Here is a 5,778-nt window from a genome sequence, read left to right as displayed (position 1 = left end):
TAACGTTCCTCCAACACTTTGCATAAATTCTTCCAATTTTATACTATCCATGTTAATTCCGGGTCTTGAGAGTATATGCGATGCAATTGATGTATTTTTAAAACCGTTAATTGACGAATTAAGTGAGTTGTGGAGTACCAGCGTAAACTTATGATGTCTCAACTTCTCAGAACTTTAAATTGCGTGCTAGTTTAATTGGACACTGCTTATGCAAATTTGTATAGATGGAGTACAAAGGGAAAATTGGCATGCCCATCTTGTAATAAGAACACTTGCTCCATGAGATTGAAAAATGGTAATAAAGAGTGTTACATGTGTCATCAACAATTTCTCCCACCAAATCATAAATTTTGTAGACAAAAGGAATTGTTCGATAACACTATCGAATTGAGAAGTGCGCCTCAATTATTATCGGGACGTGAAATTCTTAGACAAGTACGCGATTTGAAAGGTAGAGTTCTCACTCGAGATCCCAATAGAAAGGATATTATGAACCATCAAAATCGGGATGACAATTGGAATAAGATGAGTATATTCTTTGAATTACCTTATTGGAAAGATTTATTGTTGAGACATAATTTAGACGTGATGCATATTGAAAAAATATATGTGATAGTGTTGGGATATTCAAAATGAGCTGTTTATAATTGCAAAACAAATATTTTATGTCAAAGACATTGGTAATAAACTGGGTTGGGATATTGTAACAAAGACAAATCCTAAACAGACAAATGCATGATATTACTATTGCTATTTTTCTTCATTATTCTTCGTTATTGTTTATATGTTAATGTTAAATATTTTTTTCAAGTATATTGTTTATTTGTTAAGGTTAAATATTTCTTTAAGGTATAAATGGAACCTCCAAAGAGTTTTCAGCCTGGATTTTTACAATCACAACTCAATGCCCTTAGAAACCCTTAGAAAGAAAAAAAATAATTCGGGTGAGTCTTCGTCGCATACTCAAGTGGAGGATATCCCTGAGGAGCAAAATGTTGGTAGAGCCCACACGACCATCCACTAATGAGCGGAATTTCACTAATGATGATGTGCAAAATCTAGTTAAGCCCACACAATTGACGGATGAAGGCACACATATAAAGTCTTCAAACTCCTAGAGAAAGCGAGTTAGCAACAAAAACTTTAAATTGGCCAAATTGACGGTTAATGGAGAAAAGGTGCATGTCACATTTAGCCCAATTGAAAGAAAGTCATGTTGCAAAAATAGGGGCATGTGGAATTGGAATTTGGGGGCCATTGTTCGAGAGAATAATATTATTCCACATTGCACGGTCCATTGGCGCCACCTCACCTCCACCACCTTGAATACTCTATGGCAATCTATTATTGTAAGTTAATTGTTTTTAATACATTTCTATTTAAAATTAATCATTTTTTCTTATAAAACATTTTATTTCAGGATAAATTTGATTTAGATGATATTGAGAGTTATCGAGACGACGCCTTGAGACACATGAAAGCGAGGTGGGAGGATTGGAGGTACGACATATCTCTCACTAGGATAAGGAAACACGAAGGAAATGTGGAAGCAATCAAGGCAGATAAGCCTGATGAAATGACCCAACAAGATTAGGAGTTATTTCGTTAAAACCATTACTTTACCGACAAATTCTAGGTTCTTCTTTCACATTTTGTACTTAATATAACATTTTGATTCTAACATTATATATTAATTGCAGAAACGAAGTGCTACCATCATAGAAAACAAAAAAAATCAAAATATGCACATCATTTTGGTAGAAAATCTTTTACACAACTGCAACGAGAAATGGTAAGACTTATTTTTTAAATTTGTTTTCAAATGAATTGAAATTTAACTTACATTCTCAGAAAGTTCAAGAAGGATCAGTTCCAAACTATGAAGATTTGTTTTTGGCAACTAGGACCAAAAATGATAAAACTGTTGATCCACACATACTAGAGAAAGTGGTAAGTATATAAAATATGTTTACTTTACATTTTATCTATTATTGATATTAACATATTTTATTGTAGGATGAATTAAGACAATTGCGAGCTGAACGTCCCGACATTTCTGATGTCGATTTGGCTGAAGGAGTTTTTAGTCCTCAAGACAAAGACAAGGGAAAGAGTATAAGAATGATATCAATTTTAGCTTCCAAAGTTAGAGGACTTGTAATGTCCAAAAAAGAACTACGTCGAGAGAATATGACAATGCAAATAAAATCGATGATATGAATAACAGAATGGGAGAGAAAATGGAAGAGAGGTTAAGGATGGAGAAGGCTCAAATGGAAGCTAATATGGAAGAGAGATTGAGGATGGAGAGAGCCGAGATGATGCGTTTTATGTCACAGTTTATACCCGGCGGTGCATCGATAGATCCTACTTTATTTTCCTAGTTTACTAATCTTGGCAGTCAATCATCGGGTCAAGGGTCATTAACCACAATTCTACCTATGTAGCCCCAACAAGACGACAATAATTCTAGGGAAGACACGAGTTAAGTAAGAACTTTTGTTATATAATTTTGGTTAGATTTCAAATATTTGTGTAATACTACTTTGATTTTAAATGTTAGTATTTGTGTTAAGAACTTCTTTTGTTATGATCTTGGTAATATTTTGATTGTGTGTTTGTTTAATAATATTGGTTATGATGATATTAGTTCAATTGAGTATTTGGTGTTTATGGTATAATTATGATAGTAGTTAAATTTTCGGTTTTATAGGTATTATTGTAATATTCTTAAATCTAATACTTTTATTTATATTGCATGTAGCGAGTGATTATTGGACCAATCACAATTTTCTAATGAGTCTATGGCAATTGGTTGTTATACCAATCACTTCATTAGGAAATTGAGATTGTCCAAATAACCAATCTCTATACACTCATAAGGAAACTGCAATTGGTTTAACAACCAATCGCCATAGACTAAATGCAAACTGCGATTGGTTTAACCATAGACTAAATGGAAATTGCGATTGGTTTAATAACCAATCACTACAAGACTATAACGATTGGTCATCTACCAATCACCGTTGCCAATTAAGGCAATAACGAGAAGACTTCTATCGATTGATGGCGATTGGTTTATGACCAATCGCTATAGGCCTATAGCGATTGTTTTGGAGGTTAATAGCTATTGGTTTATCAATCGCTATAAGGTATTTTTTTTTATTAGTGATTGGTGTCGATGTATAACCTTTGAAAGCCAAACTACTTTATGCCAATCGACCACAACCTCTTTTGTTCTAATGATCTCCCATGTTTTTCCTGCCACAAATTTTCCATTTATAATAGCATCTCAGCTATTTGTATCCATGTTTCCATTGAATTGCATATAATTGATCAGATTCATAATTCTTACTTCTTTTGGAATACTCCTCAAAATAGAGCTACAGTTTCTTCTTGAATATCTCTAACTGAGTAAAAGAAACAATTTCTTATAATTCTGACTCTAATAGATTGGAATTCCTGCTAAAAATTTTTGGGATTATTCTCTAGCCATTGATCGTGCTTGAAAAATATTTCTCTTCTAATATCGATTCTGAACTTTATCATCTGATATGCCTCTTCTTTGGTTCTTAGGATTTTCTTCATGGACCATGCAATTTCATTTTTAATTTGGCATGCCCATATGTTGGTTTATCCTTTCATTAATCTCGTATGAACCAATTTGACCCATAATGAATAATATTTTAAATTAATTTAAACAACGAATTTTTTAAAAAATAAATTGTAATTTGATTACTTTAAATTCCCATTTAATTAATTTAAAAAGTTTCTACAATTATTTAATTTTTTTTTAAAATAATGTTTTATTTTAAAAAACAATCTGACACGCAAAACTGAGTTTAAAATTTTTAAACATCGAACTTGCCATAGTACCAAATGATTTTCCGGGTTACCTTAACCCATCTATTAAATATGAAAAGAAATAAAATATATTAACCAAAATAAAATATGAGAGTTAATAGATAAGAAGAGGGAAATATATATATATATATTTTATTATTATTATTAGTGATTCAATTTTTTTTCAAATATATCCATATTGCCCATATTCATTTATAATTGCATCAATATTCAAATTAACAACCATTTCCATCCGCATTTAGAACAATTTAAGAGTATATTAGAAAATATAGATTAGAAATTATTATATCTAATTTAAATATATAACTATTTAATTATATATTTAAATTATATAATATATAAAATAAAATAAATAATAAAAAATAAATTTTGTTTTCGGTTTGACTCAACTCGAAAACCGCATTTGTATTTAAATTGGTTTAAAATTCAAAAATGAAATTTTAATTCGGTAAATTAAAGTTGAGTCAGATATTCGGTTCAAACCAATTATTAAACACTCTTAAATATATATTAGGAAAAATCTCACTTAGACGTATGCACTTGTACAACTAGCTCACTTAAACGTATATACTAATAAAAGATCATTTAAACATATGTATTATCAAAAATTGGCTCATTTAACCTCTTTTAATAACCATGGTTAACTTTTATTTTTAAATTTATATTTTTATTAATTAAATATTAATATATTTTCTCTCTCTTTCTTTTTCATTAATTAAACTAGGTAATTTATTTTATTTTTAATTTTTTTATTATTTTAATATTAATTTCTCTTTTATATTTCATCTTCTTTTTTTATTAATTTTCATTCCTCATATTTCTTAAATTCTCATTTTTTTAAAAAAATTTAACAACTTATTTATGAATTTTATGTTTTACTGTAATATTTTTTTGAAGATTTTTATTTTATATTTAATTTAATATAATAAAAATGAAAAGGAGTTTTTTCTTATTTAGTTTAATATAAATAAAAATGAAATTAATAATTTTTTATTTAATTTTTATTCACGACTTATATTAGTAGTAAATGAATTGTTTTGTCTAATATTTGATTATTACTCTTTTAGTGTTTGATGAATGAGTTTTTATTATTCAATTATTAAATTCTTAATTAATTTATTTTTTTGTTGAAGGATTTTTTTATTGAAAGAATTTTAATTGTTATATTCAATTATTGGGATTAAACAATTTTAAAATAATTAATAATTAATGTGAATATAAAAAAATATATAAAAAAAGAAGAAATATAGAGTTAAAATAATTAAGGATGAATACTCGTATATATAAAATAAAATTAAAATAATCAATCATAAATACTCATATAAAAATAATAAAAAATTGTAAAAAAGATAAAAATAAAGGGTTCATTTATTAGTAATAAATGAAATAATAAATGAAGAGAAGAGAGAGAGAAAATATATTAATATTTAATTAATAAATATAAAAATTTAAAAATAAAAATTAACCATGGTTACTGAAAGAGGCTAAATGAGCCAATTTTTGATACTGCGTACGTTTAAATGACTTTTTATTAGTTCATATGTTTAAGTGAGCTAGTTGTATAAGTATATACGTCTAAGTGAACTTTTTTCCTATATATTATCCTTTATCAAATATCTTCCTCGAGAGATAATTATTGATGTTATTCTTGACAATGTTCCAATCGTCGCAACATAGTACTATTCTTGCAGTGTTTTAAGGTCGGGAGCTATATTCTTTTCAATTTTCTGAGGGGATCAGAGAATGTCCAAATTTAGCTAGAAAATATTTAAGCAAAGTTGTTGCTTTATATGATAATTTCTAAGTGACATTAACCTACAGTTCATTTTGCTATATCCCAAAAACTTCTAATGCAAATCTCAACGTACTTCCGAATAAAAGTTAGGTCAAATTATATCTCCCAGAGATTTCCTA

At 28.1% G+C, this 5,778-nt stretch overlaps 1 long non-coding RNA gene across 1 annotated transcript; it reads left to right on the top strand.

Moving 5' to 3' along the window:
- Window positions 1-855: 855 nt before the first annotated feature.
- LOC124922540 lies at window positions 856-2,603 on the top strand. Its single transcript, XR_007097829.1, has 4 exons — window positions 856-1,349; window positions 1,421-1,792; window positions 1,852-1,950; window positions 2,017-2,603. It is a non-coding gene; the product is annotated as an uncharacterized LOC124922540 (long non-coding RNA).
- Window positions 2,604-5,778: the final 3,175 nt, after the last annotated feature.

This window comes from Impatiens glandulifera, chromosome 1 (genome assembly GCF_907164915.1).
Source record: "Impatiens glandulifera chromosome 1, dImpGla2.1, whole genome shotgun sequence".
Classification (NCBI taxonomy): domain Eukaryota; kingdom Viridiplantae; phylum Streptophyta; class Magnoliopsida; order Ericales; family Balsaminaceae; genus Impatiens; species Impatiens glandulifera.
The sequence above is the reverse complement of the archived record's forward strand: the minus strand, read 5'-3'. Positions and strand labels throughout refer to the sequence as shown.